The following is a 15,723-nucleotide window of genomic DNA, read 5'->3' as shown; positions in this document are numbered from 1 at the left end:
CGTGGTACTCAAATAATCACAGGCACCCACGTTATATATGAGTTACTCACAAGAATAACCCAAATGTCAGACAGATAATAACACTGGCTAGATCTGGTCTTTTTATGGAATATTGCTGTTTAGTCTTGGGAGTGTGTGTCTAGGGGTAAGAGAGGGGGTGTATATTTCAAACTTATTTCCATCAAGACTCGATACAAGAGACAGCTCGGGATCCGCATTAGCTCTCTGACTGCTTGTCTGCGTTACTGTGACTCCTATGCTGTCTGGGGTCCAGACAGTATTTGCAATTGTCTGTACTTAGGGGGGAAAAATCATGTGCCCATAGACGCTGTTTAAAAGGGTACTGTAAATTTTCTGGCTGTGATAGGGGTACCTTGGGCATATTTTTGAAAGAATTCAGCTGTCTGGTGCCAAATGGCACTTGATACTCAGCAGGGCAGGGAGCCGACTGTGATGGGATGTGTGTTGAACGGATGATCAGGAAACTGGGTTCCGGTTCTGTTCCCACCACTAACTAGTTAAAGTACAGGGCCTACAAGTTAATATTCCTGGACTTGAGCTTTTTTCTCAGCCATCAAGCAGATGGCATTGTATTTGGCCACCTCTCAGGTTCAGTTCATTTTTAAATTCCTATGACTTTCTCTTATTCATAAGCAGTATCATTTCCTCACTGTTTTGGAGGACTGTGGACAAGGGAAAAGGCAGATCCCAGCAGGTATTGATGGCCTTGGTAATGGAGCAAAATGATGGGGGGGGGGGGGAATCCCAAACCAGAACTCCACTATTTCACCAAAGAATTTGAAGATACTTTTACATTTTTAAAAAAGGAGAATGAGGGAGGGAGCATAGTAACAAATAGTTTCACATTGAAAATAATGAGAAATATTTCATTTATATCCTCAGCTGTCTCCCTTCTCCTATTTATGTTTGGGTTCAAATGTTGGATGGTTTAAGGGATCAGCTTTGTAAGTTCTTCATAAGTAAAGAATGACAGTTGTATAGAATTTATAGATTATAATCTTTCTGATATATTTTTAAAATTTTTAAGGACATCCAGTCTCTTGTTGGACTTTGCTAGTTTTCATAAAATTATATTAACTATGAAAAGTGATTGTCTAGTTAATTAGTGTTCTCTTTGGATATAGTTTATACATTTGTGTCTATTAAATCCTTGAACAAATAATACGTGCATACGGGAAACAGTACAATTTTAAAACAATCCAAAACAGAAAGTCATAGGAATTTAGTAATTTGTTAGCTCCATTCTTTGCCCTTTGATATTTAAAGGAGCAAAACCCAGTTGCATTCATGTCAACTCCGATTCCTAGTGACCTTATGGTGACACAGTGGGAATACACTTCCCAGGATTTTTCTGTGCTTGTTTCTTTTGAAGTAGATCTCCAGCCCTTCCTTTCAAGGTCTTTCTTCCAAGGTGTCTCTGAGTGAACTTGAACCTCCAGCCTTTTCATTAGTACCCAGGTACATTAACTGTTTGTACTGCTCAGGGACTCAGATATTCATGGTGCTAAAGGCAGTAGTTGGTGAACTTTTTCTATATGTGGGCAGACAGTAAATATTTTTCACTTTATGAAGAAGACAAAGATTCTCACCACTGGGTCAGTTGGCAGCACCATGATGGATGGAGAGGAGAATGAGGTTGATAACAGTTACAGCTTGCTTGGCTCCACAATCAACACTCTTGGCACCAGCAGTCAGCACATCAAAAGATGAATTATATTGGGCAAGTCTGCTGTCAGGGACCTTTCCAGAATACTGGGAAGCCAGAATGTCAGTCTAGAGACTAAGGTGCGCCTGATCCAGTCCATGGTCTTGCTATGCATCAGAGAGCTGGAGAATGACTAAGGATGATAGAAGAATTGATGCCTTTGAGTTGTAGTGCTGGAGAAGAATTTTGAACATGCAATGGAAAACAAATAGGTCTGTCTTGGAGAGGGTGAAATCAGGTTTCTCCTTATAGGCTACGATTTTGAAGTCCCGTCTCACATACTTTTGGCATGTGGCCAGGAGGATCCTTGGAGAAGAAAATCATACTTAGAACGGTGAAGGGACAGTGTAGGAGATAAAGATCCCAGATGAAATGGATTGATACAGTAACTAGGGCAATGGGAGTAGGTGTGCTGATCAGTGAGACTGGCTCAGGACAGGGCAGGCTTCAGAGCTCTTGTACATATGGTTGCTGTGAGTCACAGGTGACTTGATGACACAATAGGGGCTATAATCCCTGCTTAAATTACTCATATTCTTCCAGGTTGTACAGTTCTCTGTTGTCTGTTTGCTGTACTGTGGTAATCAGCCTTTGCTGTGAAGCTGAACCTTGTGCCATTGGAGGTCAAATGCCCGAATGGCTGCCTGTAGTGGACAGTGTTCGGTAGAGCTCCCAGTTTAAGACATATTTGGAAGCAGGAGTGGCATCCACTTCCTAAACCTCATGCATCTGGAAACTCTATGAACCTGGAGAAATGACAATAGATACAGAAAGGTTTGAGGCCTTTGATTCATATGATCACTATGAGTCATGCTCGGTTGACAGCAGTCAACAACAACCACCACAGTAACATGAGAGCAGCCGTAACCTGTGTGAAGACAAATAGCTGTGTTACAAAAACAGGGCTGCTTTTGCCTCACAAGTTAATTGTTTGCTGACCCTTGTTCTGATTTGTTGGGTTTTTTGTGCCATCACATCGAGTCAGAACCAACCCATAATTGACCCCCCCCAGCAGGATTTCAGAAGCAGTTAATTGCATGGGAAGAGGTTGGCCATCCTTCTTTTGTGGAGCATATGATGGATTTGAACTTTGTGCCTTGGAATTGCAGCACAGATTGTTCCCATTAGGCCGCCAGGTCAACCTCATGGTAAAAGTCCCTTAATTAAGTAATCTATGTAGAACAGTGGGATCTGGACAGGGAAGGGTTAGGTAACCTTGCCTTACTCCAAAGTCAATTAGCTGACACTAAATCTTGGGTATCTCTATGCCATCTGGTCACTTGCCTTCCCAGAGTCAGACCATGAAGTGTGGGGGCAAGATGTGAGTCCCCAGGGGCCACAGTTCTGTGGGAATGCTGTTATTCTAAGAAGAGAAAGAGAGGACCTCAGAAACCAGCAGACCAGTGCTCCTATCTAGCTTCATCACATTCCAGCTCTGGACTGTGGAACATTTATCTTCTCCACAGGTCCAGTTCCTCTCTCATTCAGGACAGAAAATAATAGACATCACAAGGGGTTCTATAACCAGCATTCAGGCTGTGGTTGTTCCTTCCTTTCAGGCTTCTGTGGTGACTCCACAGTCCAGATAGAGGTGACAGGTGACTTCTCATGACCATTAAGCATAGAGTTCTTGGCTTTTTGGGACCGATTACCATTATCTTTTACTACTGTGACTTTAATAGTGATGCCCGAATGAAGAACATACCACTTTCTGAGATTCTAGAATCTACTGTTTGGTGAGTGATGATTTGTATAATCAGTGGCATTTCCTGTAAAGCAGATAGATCTCTAATCTTACAATACTTGTAGTGACAGTCTGAGCTCTCCTTCACTGTTCTCTCCACAGACCTGCCTCCTCCACTTTTTGAAAATAGAAAAATGGGAACATACCCACAATTGGGTGGCCCAGAAAGTTAGCCATTGTTGCTTTAACAGATTCTTTCCATTTCATAGGGATCTAATGAAGATGACCTCCTGGGATTTAAAAATTGTTTACAGAATCTTAAGTTCCCTCCAACAAGAAGAATGCAAGAATTCATATTATGGCAGCTAAGATATCTCAAACACAGTAATACTGCCACTTGTCATAACTTATTTGTAGAGACAGTGGAGAGCAATCATAATTGCTAAAACAACTCATTAAGTTTATATAGTGCTGCTTCCTCTGACAAGTTACAAAGAACTTATGCTCCATTAACACCAGTTGGATAATTACTTTAAAAAGTTATTTGGTAATTTAAGCAGTGTGTTCAATTTCATTTCGTGCCTTCTACCTCTGAGGAAAGTAAATGGTCTCTATACTTTGTGGGAGATTAAGTATAGATTAGTGATAAGAGTGGTACGAGTATTAAAAATATAAGAATATATAGGAATAAAAGTGTAGATACCAGGGGTAAAAGAAAAGGTGGCCTAGTGGTAAGGATTTGTACTACCAGCCCAAAGGCACACAGTTTGAGTCTTCCAGCTGTTCCATGGGAGAGAGGTGGGCAGTCTCCTGTGCAGTTTACAGGCTCTGAAAACCCACTGTGTGTCAGTTCTAACTTGATGACACATACAACAGCAACAGCTGTAATTTGCAGATGTGTAGGTGCTAAGGCTTTAGTGGCTAACAATTACTTTATATTCCAGAATCTAAGAGCCTCTATCTTCCATGTTACATTCTATAACCATATATTAAGTGATTGAATGTAATCATGGGTTTAGATTCTCTAAGAAAAGTGATTTTTAACAGCTTCAGTTTGCTTGACTCCACATTCAGCACTCTTGGTACCAGGAGTCAAGAAATCAAGAGACAAATTGCATTGTGAGAGTTGTCTGTCAAGGACCTCTCTAGAGTACTGAAGAGCAACGATGGCAGTCTGAATACTAAGGTGTGCCTGATGCAGGCCATAGTCTCCGCCATTGCTTGCTATGTGTCAGCGAGCTGGACGATGACTTGAGATGATAGAAAGATAATTGATGCCTTTGAGCTGTGGTGCTGGAGAAGAGTGTTGAATATACCAGGGACTGTTTGGAGAACAAACAGGTTCATCCTGGGCTGTTCCTTGGAGGCCAGGATTCTGAGGCTTTGTCTGACATACTTTGGGCATATTGCAAGGAGGGACCAGACCTTGGAGAGGGACATCATGCTTGGAAGGGTGGAAGGCTAGAGAAAGAGAGGAAGGCCATTGATCAGATGGATTGATACTGTGACAGGGGTAATGAGGGTAGATGTGTCAGAGACAGTATAGAAAGCACAGGGTAGAGCAGATTTCAGGGCTGTTGTACATAGGGTTGCTATGCGTCACAAGCGACTCAATGGCACGTTATCAACAGCACCAACTCAATGGCACGTATCAACAGTACCAACAAGAAAATAAAATACTAAATCTGCTTTCTGAGGGCTTATGTTTTGAAAAACAGATGGAAAGTATACCTCTAACCATACAAGAAGATAGAAAGCTTGAAAAAGGCTTCTCCAGAGGAGAAAGACCCCTCTCTTAGCAGGAGTGGTGTTTTCAGAGGAAAAGGATGGTATGCAACATTGCTGGAGTGTTGCCCTTGCTGTAGTTAACTCCTGAGCACGTGGGTTTATACTCAGAGCTGAGTGGATGTGTAACACCTGAGTGTGGACTGATGGTGGTGGTGGAACTTGAATGTTGGTTTGTATCAGCAATCAATATGGGCGAGCAGGAGCGGAAAGAGAAATAATGGAGTTGGTGTGGGGAACAATATTGAGTCCCAAAGAAGATCTAGGCCTGGAGGCAAGAAGATATAGCTGATTTCTGGGGAATGACAGCAGTTTCATTAAATGTAGGAAACGTGACTGGTAGGTAATAGTTGCTCTTGACTTGGTTTTGACTCATGATGACTTTGTGTGCAGCAGAAAGCAGTGTTTCCTGGCCCAGTGCCATCTTCATGATAACCCACTGCCATCAAGTTCATTCCAGCTCATGGGGACTCTCCAGTTCCGAGGCTGTACATTTTAACAGGAGGACATTTCCCAGTACTTAACCTGCTGCACCACCAGAAGTTGTCCTCTTCAGTTTGATTTAAATGCAGGAGGTATGAAGATAAGAGTGTTGTTGTGTGCTGTTGAGTCGGAACCGAGCCATAGCTGACCCTCCAGCCGGTTTTCAGAGGCAGTAAATTGCATGAGAGGAGACTGCCCGTCCTTCCCCCATGGAGCAGCTGGTGGATTCAAACTGAGCACCTTTGGGATTTCAGCGCAGCTTCTTACCACTAGGCCAGCAACAAGTCTGGGAAGGTAGACTGGGGTAAGACTGTGGAGCCTCTTGAATTTCAGCTTTAGGTATTTGGGCATTATTCTTGTAGACTTTTCCAATACTCCCTGGAAAGCAGATGTTGATGTTTATCATTGTTTTTTTAAAACAAGTGATGGGATGATTATCTTATTATGTAGGTAGAAAACAAGTTTACGAGGACAAATAAGTTTCTGAGTAGCTCAGAATAGAAAAGTAATTCGTCATTACCGTTGGGTGGAAACTGACGCCTAGCTAACCCTCCCTTGGGTTCTGAGGCTGTAAATTGCAGGGGGATTGCTCTATTTCCCTCAGAGAATAGCTGGTGGATTGGAAGCACTGGACCGGTGCTGCCTGCAGGTTAACTCTTTAACTCCCACTGGAGTATGCTACCAGCACTCCCTTAAATAAGATATGTGAAGCTATATTACTAAAAAGAGTAATGGAAGACAGCCTTCAGCAGTGGAGATTTGTTGGATGCGCTACTCTGGAAAGTCTCAATGAATCTCACAAAACCCCTTAATACTAACTACACTGTTTTGATTAGGCAAAGACATATTCTCATAATACAAGTTTCCTCTTAAGGATGTATGAAAACATTCCCTCAATGAGGCATTAAATAAATCTTCATAACTGCTTAGGGAGGGAAGTACATAGATTTTTTTCTGGCAACTCTGCCATATTCTGAATCTTGCATTGTTTGTCTGTTATCATAGTTTGACCCTTTGATGTTTATTCATCACAGTAACCAGTGAAAATGCCAAAGTGTCACTCTTTGATTAGCTATTAAATATTTGTTGTATTCATGTGTTGTTAAGATCATATGTTTGCTTAAAGATGAGCTAATACAATGCTGTTGTTAAGTGCCATGGAGTCGTAGAAGACCCTTAGCAACCCTATGAATGAAAGACCTGAACACTTGTATAACTTTCATCATTTCTCTAAGTTCATAGAGTTTCCGGAGACAAGCTATTTTGGAAGTGAATGCCATTCCTGCTTCCAAACTTGTTTTCATTGGGGAACTCCACCAAACACTGTCCACCATGGGTAACCATTATCACGTTTGGCACATCAGTGTCACAGAGTTTAGCATCACAGCAACCATGAGTTACCTCTATATAGCAAACAGACAGACCAGTGCTATGCCACTTAGAGGAATGTTTGACCAAAACCAATTAATACCAGGACCGAGGGCCTTAGATTAAAATCACCCCCCTTTGGCTTGGTAGCATCACTTTCTATCCACTAGGCCAACACCTCTCTATTACTCACAGCAGTTCTGTGCACAACAGATCTAACCCTTGCCCTATCCTCTGCCATCCCCACAATCCGAGACACGCTTGAGCCCATTGCTACAGTCACCATATCCACCCATCGTGTTGAGCCTCTTTTCTTCTCATTGAGGTCATTTAATATTGAAGAAGCTGGACTACATGAATATTTAATAAGCTGGACTATAGGAAGAAGAATGTGGCATCAGGATTGGGGGAAGATTCATTAACAACCTGCACTATGCAGAGGACATCACCTTGCGCAAAGTGAAGACCTTATGGGAGAAGATCAAAGACTAGCTTTCACTTTAGATTATGTCTCAAGAAAACAAAAATCCTACTGCTACATCAGTAGGCAACATAACGATAGATGGCCATAAGACTGAAGTTGTCAACGATTTCATTTTACTTGGAAACCCAGTCAACATCTGTGATAACAGTAGTCAAGAAATAAAATTTTAAAAACAGTGTATTTGGGACAATCTACCCATGAAGGACCTCTTGAAAGAGCTACTAAAGAACAGTATTGCCAGCTTAAAGACTAAGGTGCACCTTAGCCAAGCCCATGGTCTTTTCCGTTGCTTTGAATATACGTGGAAGATGCTCAGTGCATAAGGCTGACAGAAAAATAATCAATGCCTATTAATTGTCGGTATTGAAAAGTACTAAATACCTTATAGTCTCCCAAAAGAACAAACAAGTCTGTCTCGGAGGAAAACAACCAAAATGCTCCTGAGTTGCAAGGATGACAATTTTGCATTCATTTTGCATGATTTGGGCATGGTTTCAGGAAAGACTGGTTCTTGGAAAAAGACATCATGCTCGGAAAGGGAAAGAGAAGGGGAGGGGTAGACCTTCAATAAGGTGAATTGACACAGTGTGTATAGCAGTGGGGTCAAGCTTGCTGGAGATTGTGATGACGGAGCCGTATAGGGCACGATGCCGAGCTCTTCAGAGGGTCGCTGCGAGTCCTAGTCGATTTGATAGCACCTGACAAACACAAAACACTAAAAAAACCTAACATGTCAAATAAACTTCATCTAATTATTTTTGTCTATTGAAAGTAACTTCTTTTCTAATACTGATCACATGTCATCGTGAATAGTGTTTCCGTTCTTGTTTTGCTCAAGTTAATAGAGTCCTCCAGAAGACTGCCACTGGTAGCAGCCTCCTTTGTGCCATGTATTGGTTTAGGCCTTCGTCCTGTAACAGTGCACAAACCGACAGAGCCCTTGCTCTTCGTCAGTATAATAGAGTGTGTGTCTGTGTGTGTACACAGTGCTATCAGATATACATTAGCATAAAGGGTGTAAAAATACTGTACATGATATAATGTCAGGTGGTGATAAATACCTTGAAGAAAAACCATGTCAGGATTGGAAATAGAGAATGGAGGTTGTGGTAGAAGATGCAGGTTGGAGAAGGGACAGCCTCTCAGATGTGATGACATCTATCTGAGGCCTGAATGAAGAGCGGGTTGAGTTCTGTGAGGGAATACCACAGACTTTATAATCTGATACTACTGCTCCACAAACCTTATAATTTAATGGGCTGGTTGTTTACTTTATTTCACTTAAGCTGTGGAGATTTCTATTATTCCGTTTTAACTTAATACAAAAAAGACTAGTATTAGGAACATTGATCCAAACTTATATGCCTTGTGTACTTATTTTCCTCAATCTGGGCAGTATCAATGAATCATATCAATAATATGTTCAGAAATAGTGCTTTCACAGAGCAGGGGACAGAGTGACTCTTGTGCCTTAGAGATAAGAAAGAAATAGTACTGGAATTGTTGTAGCAGAAATCTTGGTTATTGTAATATGGACTATATAGTTTCTTAAATATAGATTGTATCTCTGATAGTCTTTGATATAAACCAGATCATATGATTCTGGTGTGCAGTTTGCTTACAAGTAGGGGAAATAATGTTGTTTAGCTGAGGTTTGTGAGGAAAGGTGTGTGTGCGCGCGCGCGTGTAGGTAGGTGTAGGGTATGGAGCATTCTGAGGGAATAAGGATGGTTCCAGGATTAGTTGAAATAAGGACAGTTTGGCTGAGTCTGCAGTGAGTTGCATCACCAGCACAAAGGTGGTTGGGGTCTGAGGGAGAAAGGTCTCATTATGATTTATATGTGTGAAAACCCAATACAGGGTTGCTTTGAGGGTGAACCTATTGGACAGCAGTGAATTAGAGTTTTTGAGAAAATCTAAAACCCAGAGGGAATGAGACTCTATTTATTGAAGAAATTCTTGAAGCTCAGAAGATAAGGGTCTCATAGCATGTATCAGGACTGCAGTGAGCAGGTATTGCATTGTGTGTATGTATATCTCACGTTCTCTTTGTCCGTCTATCTCACGTTCTCTTTGTCCGTTCATCTGATGGTGGACATTTCAGCCATCTCTGCCCTTGTGCCCAGCTCACACTGTTTCCTCTCGCTGCAGGATGTGTTTCCATGTCCGGTCTGCTGGGCACTCACCCTTCCATCTCAAGGCTCAGCCAGGTGGCATTCATCCTGCAAAGTCTCAAGCCCCTTTTTGTTGCTGCACTTGCTTCTTCCACTACATTTTAGACATTTGGGGACCGGGACCTGTCCAGTGTCCAGCCTAGCGCCTCACTTTTTTAGGTGCTTGATACTTTTTCTTTTGGTCTTTGCAATCACTTGGTATGCATCAGAGAGTTGGACAATGACTAGGGCGGTTAGAAGGAGAATTGATGCCTTTGAGCTGTGGTGTTGGAGAAGAGTATTGAGGGTACTATGGACTGCCAAGAAAACAAACAGATTCATCCTGGAGAGGGTTTAAATAAGGTGGCTACCTGGAGGCAAGGATTCTGAGGCTTCGTCTGACATACTTTGGTCATGTGGTAAGGAGAGACCGGTCCTTGGAGAGGGACATCATGCTTGGGAGGGTGGAGGGACAGCGTAGGAGGGGAAGGCCCTCTATGAGGTGGATTGATTCAGTGACTGGGATAATCGGGATGGGAGTGTTGGAGACAGTGTGATTGGCACAGGACAGAGCAAAATTTAGGGCTGTTGTACATAGGGTCGCTATGAGTCACATGTGACTCAACAGGACATAACAGCAACAACAACAACAGATTGTAGATAGAGGTGACCCTATAATGAAGACACATACAGCCCCAGCCTTACACAGCTGAGTCATCCATTCCCAGGGCTCTAATGTGACAGGAGTAGGTTATCAACTCAGAAGTTTCTACAGGACTTGTGACCACAGGAAAGAAGTCTTTCCTGCGTCCAGGGTTCATGTTTGTATATCTAACATGGACTGTGGTCCCATTTCTCCTCAGGACAAAGTATAGTTGGCATCTCTGTCTTTAGAGCAGCTGCTCTCTGCATACAGACTACCGGCTCCCCACTCCTGCATCGGTCTAGAGCTGTACTTTTGTAAGGAAGAACCCCAGGTTGCATTTCAACCCTTTCCCCCCAGGGCTATTTGTTTCCATTTCCTTCGGTTATATGGTTATATCTCTGGTCAGATGGTTATATCTCTGGTTATTACCATGTTATCGGGTGTTATCTGATATTGCTGGGTCTAGTTCAGATTTGAGACCCTGGCCTGGTGATTTCACCTCTCTCCTGTTGTACACTGATGAACTGAATCTAAGTCCCTGGCTGATACAAACAGTGGGCATTGAACAGTTAACCAAAAGAATGGTGACTTGACTTTGTGCAGTGGAAGAAAGGCCTGGTGATCTTCTTCCACCAGATTGTAAAGCCTTTTTGGAGCCGATCCACTCTGTCACACACATGGGGTCACTGTGAGTCAGAATCAGCTCAACAACAGTGGAGTTAGGATGGCTCTGATACTACCCTGACGTTCCTGCATGGCGCCTTTTTTAGAGGCTCAAGGTGTGAATGGGTGCCTTGAGTCGATTTGAGAAGCCTTTTCCTCTTCAGAAGGTAACCAACAAATCCTTCTGATTCTCTGGCCCAGTCTTCCGTGCTGTGGTTGAATGAGGTTGGGGTGTGCCCTCAGATCACCAGGAGTCTGGGTAGAGTGTGCTCCCTTGTGCCACAGGGACACGCCCTTTATCTCCTGTTTCCAGCAGCTCAGTGTCAGTGTAGAAGAGAGAATGGGTTTCTCCAGCCCCTTCACGTGGTGCTGTGGTGCAGGTGCACAGAGGCTGTTGCTGTGCTCAAGTTTATGCCTGCTCTGGGCAGGTTAGACTCAAGCAATGCTGGGCATCTTCTGAAGAGGGTTATGTCATGGCAGGATAGTTTTGTGGCACCACATCCTCTTTGCCTGGCTTCTCTTTCACCTCGAGGGGTTCACTTGCTTACACAGGAAACTCTTTGCCTGTTTGCCAAGCCCGCTGGCAACCAGGAGGACATTTAAACAGTGTAACACGTTTTGGAACCCAAAGCTGTGGTTAAGAAGAAAAGTAATCATTTTGAGCTAGATGGAGGCATCTCTAGTGATGTGTGGTTATACTGTTTGATCCTACTGTGTGCTATTCACTTTGCTGTCATCTGTGTGATAAATTACATCTGGACTTCATGGACAGAGTAAAGTAAATTGGACTTGGAATACATACTGTCATTATACTTATATTGCCTGTTGTTTGCCTGCAAATCAAAACTGCCCTACCAGTTTGCATGGGCAGTGTAACTCTTGAATACTCCGTGTCCTATTTTAACTATCAAGGTATATGATGGTGGTGGTTTCTTCCCCCGCCCCCCAAGTGGAGAAGGAATAATGGATTTGTATATTGTTGGAAAAACCTCCTGGCACCAACATCACAGATGATGTGAAAATGTTTTTGAGGGCAGCCACACAGTCATCCTCATGCGAGGCAGTCCAGGAAAATAAAATAACTACCAAATGGGGAAAGATAAAGTTAGTGGAGAAGTTTGAGACTCATTCCTCAAAGATACATCCCAGAGTAACTGAGAGGAGCCAGGTCCACTGGAGTGTGCTCATTGATACACTTATTAAAACTCAATTTTCCATCAAGATGAAGGGTTTTAAGTTTAAAGAACGCTTTGTTGCTCTGCTGCTTTATTTTGTGTTTCGACTCATGCAATAATTACCAAAAAAAAAAAAAAAACCCAAAACAAACAAACCAAAAACTGGCTTGACTTAAGCGTTGGCTTTTCCTAAAATTTAGTGAAGGGGAAAAAAACCCCAAACCTGACTAACTTTTTGCAATAATGAGAGATTTCTTCACCCTGAGACCAAGCTTCAGTTGCCCATCAGATTGAATACAAATTTATCCTGGATTATGGGGACTTTCTAAGTTTTTTCAGTATAAAAACTCAGCCTAATTTTAATCAGATTTTCCCTCGAAGAGGTAGAAAGGAAACTTGACATTAAAATATTTTGCAGGGAGAAAAGCAGACCATTCTCCCTTCCCCATAGATGAAGGAATGTTCTAGAACATTCTCAGCGAAAATCTTATCATGAGATTAGAATATGTATATGTCACTTTTCTGCCACTCATTGTCCCTTTCTGAGGAAAGGGTGATTTATGAGTGCTCTGGCCCTTCCTGTGGTCTTAATAACATCATGAGCCAGCTGTTTTATTGGGTGTATACAGAGGCTAATTAGAAACATTTGAGAATCCTGTAATGTGCCCAGAAGACCATGACGTGTAGAAAAGAATAGCATTCATGCCAGTGTTGTGTACTTGGTAAATAGATGAATTAGTATTAAACACAATTTACTTTGTAATACACCATTTTTGAAGGAGAAGCTGAGCTCCTCAGGCTGAAAATACCTTCTGATTGAAATACATTCAGTGCAGAACTCATAGCCTTATTTGGTAAAAGCCTTCTGACTCTGCTGTTCATGCCATAATTATAATTTCCCTTCTGTCAAACTTCATCATATTATAGACCGGTTTCTGCCAGACGAAGTATTTCTCCTTTTCACCTGGCAGTTTCTTGAAGATTTTAGAATTCTAAGAGATCTTACTTAAGGAAATTAACTCTTAAAAATGTACTGTACCCGAGACTAATAATATTGTTTGCCTAATAATCCATCCTAGAAACCAAGTTGGGATTCAGGAGTTTGGCCTGCATTTTAGTTGGTTATTTGAAATCTGATCTCCTCCGATGGTGGCTGAGTTTGAAGTATTTGGGTTTGCAGCAATAACAACAGTTAAAGCAAGGCCTGATTTAAATCAGGCCCTGTTCTTCCTTCCCTCAAGACAAATTCTAGACAAGAAACCTAACATTTTTGAGGTGACCGGAGAATGGTTCCTATCATCTTCATTCACAAATAGCAAGCCCTTAGGAAAAGTAGTGCTGAGTAAGGCTGCGATAGGCCCTCAGACTTGCACCAGGTTCAAGCCCAAATCTCAGGGCCTGTCTTCATAGACTTGGAGTTTGACATTTTTATTCTTTCTGGCCATGGTGAATGAGATTACTCATTGGTCAGTGAGATATAATTGTAACTGTTTGTGTGTGTGTTTTGCTACAGGTTGACAGGGGCTTGTGAAATCTTTGGGGAGAGGAAAAGAAGTGGATTTATCTGGGTGAACAATGCATGCTGGGTAGTGATACCCTTCTTGGGTGCCACTAATTCCAGCTCACAGTGACACAGTGTTGCCGAGTAGACCTTCTCATGGGGTCCCCTGTATTGTACACTTTATGGAGGCAGATTGCTATGTGCTTTAGTCCATGAAGCTGCTGGGGGGAGGGGAGCGATGTTTGAACCCCTGACTTTTCCCTTGGGAACTGAGTGTTTAACCACCACACCATCTTGTGATTCCTTGTTGAAGACAGTCTGAGACCTGACATTAAAGGATTATATCCCCCGGCCCCTAATAACAGTGGCTCTCGGTCCTGGTTGTAAGATCTCCCGAATGTGGGAGAATCACAGGTTCTGGGTGTGCTGTGGATATTTGTCTTTTGAAAACAAACCAAACAGGTGACTATTGGATACAACCCTGGTACAGGACTGGTAAGCGAGGCCTGTGCTCATTACACCTTAATGCCCATAAGAATCATGGCAACATTTGTGAAAAATGCAGATTCTGAGTCAGTTGGTCTTGGGAGTGAAGTGAGAGATTGGTATTTCTAAGGAGCTCCCAGGCCCATGGGTGGGGCACAGTGCTTTTTCTTGGAGCCTGGAAGATGATACAGTGCATAATATGCCAGGCTGTTAACTGAAAGGTTGGCAGTTCAAATCCACCAGCTGATCAGTAGGAGGAAGATGGTCATTCTTCTCCCACAGAACTTAAGGCCTTAAGTCCTTAGAGGGTGGCGCTGTGAGTCAGAGCCAGCTAGAAGGTAGTGAGTTTTTACGAATCAAGTCCAAACCAAATTTTGACCTCGAGTCTCTCCCATCTGAATTTCAAAACCATCTTAGGAACAGTTTTGAGGCCTTGGATGTTAATGAGTGAAGACTGGATGAGCTGTGGGAGGATAGCAAGAATATCATCCGTGAAGAGAGCAAAAGTTAATTACAACGACAGAGGAGGAAGAAAAGACCAAGATGAATGTCAGAAGAAATTCTAAATATTGCACTGGAGCACCAAGAAGTCAAAGCAAAGGGAATAAATCAAGATATTAAGGAGTTGAACAGAATATTCCAGAGGGCAGGGCGGAAAGACAAAGTAAAGTATTGCAATGAAATGTGCAAGGAGCTGGAGTCAGAAAATCAAAAGGGCTGAACTCACTCCGCATTTCTTTTTTTTTTCCTTTCTTACAATCCTTTTTTAAAAAATTTATTATTAATTTCAGTAAAAATTTATAAAAACTTTGGATTTCCATTCATTCATTCTTGTACTTTTCCCCTCCTCCCAACTCTCCTCCCTAGTACACTACCCTCTTGGAAAAGTAAAAGAAAAATTCTTTCATTGTTTTACAATCCCTCCCTCACGTCTACTCTACTATGTAGCCATCGCTCTAGACTCCTGTAATGACAAAAATACCTAATCACAAATCCCTTTTAAGCAGTTTTCTCCCTCATCTGTTTCAGTGCAGTATACATTATTGAGCCCATCTTACTCAGTCTCTCTCCAACCCCAAGGTCAGTCCTGTTTTACAACAGTGGCACCATGCAGTATTTGTCCTTTTATGACTGAGATACTTCACTCAGCATAATGTCCTCCGGGGTCACCCAGTTTGAAAATATTGCATGAGTTCCTTGCTTTTCAATGCAGCATAGTATTCCATTGTGTGAATATACCATAGCTTCTCTATCCATTCATTTGTTGATGGGTGCTTAAGTTGTTTCCAACTCCTTGCTATTATGAACAAAGCCGCAATAAACATGGGTGTGCATATATCTGCTTGGATGTCAGTTATGGTCTCTTTGGGGTATATTCCCAGTAGTAGAATTGCTGGGTCAAATGGTATCTCTCTTTGCAACTTTTTGAGAAAGCGCCACACTGCCTTCCACAGTGGTTGCACCATTTTATACTCCCACCAACAGTGAATAAAGGTTCCAGTTTCTCCACAACCTTGCCAGCATTTGTTGCTTACTCTTCTGTTAAATTTTGCTCTTCTGACTGGAGTG

At 42.3% G+C, this 15,723-nt stretch overlaps 1 protein-coding gene across 4 annotated transcripts in view; it reads left to right on the top strand.

Annotated features, from left to right (window-relative positions):
* LTBP1 (latent transforming growth factor beta binding protein 1) overlaps positions 1-15,723 on the top strand; it is a 687,127-nt gene that overhangs the window by 309,478 nt on the left and 361,926 nt on the right. The gene's annotated exons all lie outside the window — the stretch shown is intronic.

The sequence above is a fragment of the Elephantulus edwardii genome, unplaced genomic scaffold, assembly GCF_000299155.1.
Source record: "Elephantulus edwardii isolate Elephantulus edwardi_28Jun2011 unplaced genomic scaffold, EleEdw1.0 scaffold00019, whole genome shotgun sequence".
NCBI lineage: Eukaryota > Metazoa > Chordata > Mammalia > Macroscelidea > Macroscelididae > Elephantulus > Elephantulus edwardii.
The sequence above is the reverse complement of the archived record's forward strand: the minus strand, read 5'-3'. Positions and strand labels throughout refer to the sequence as shown.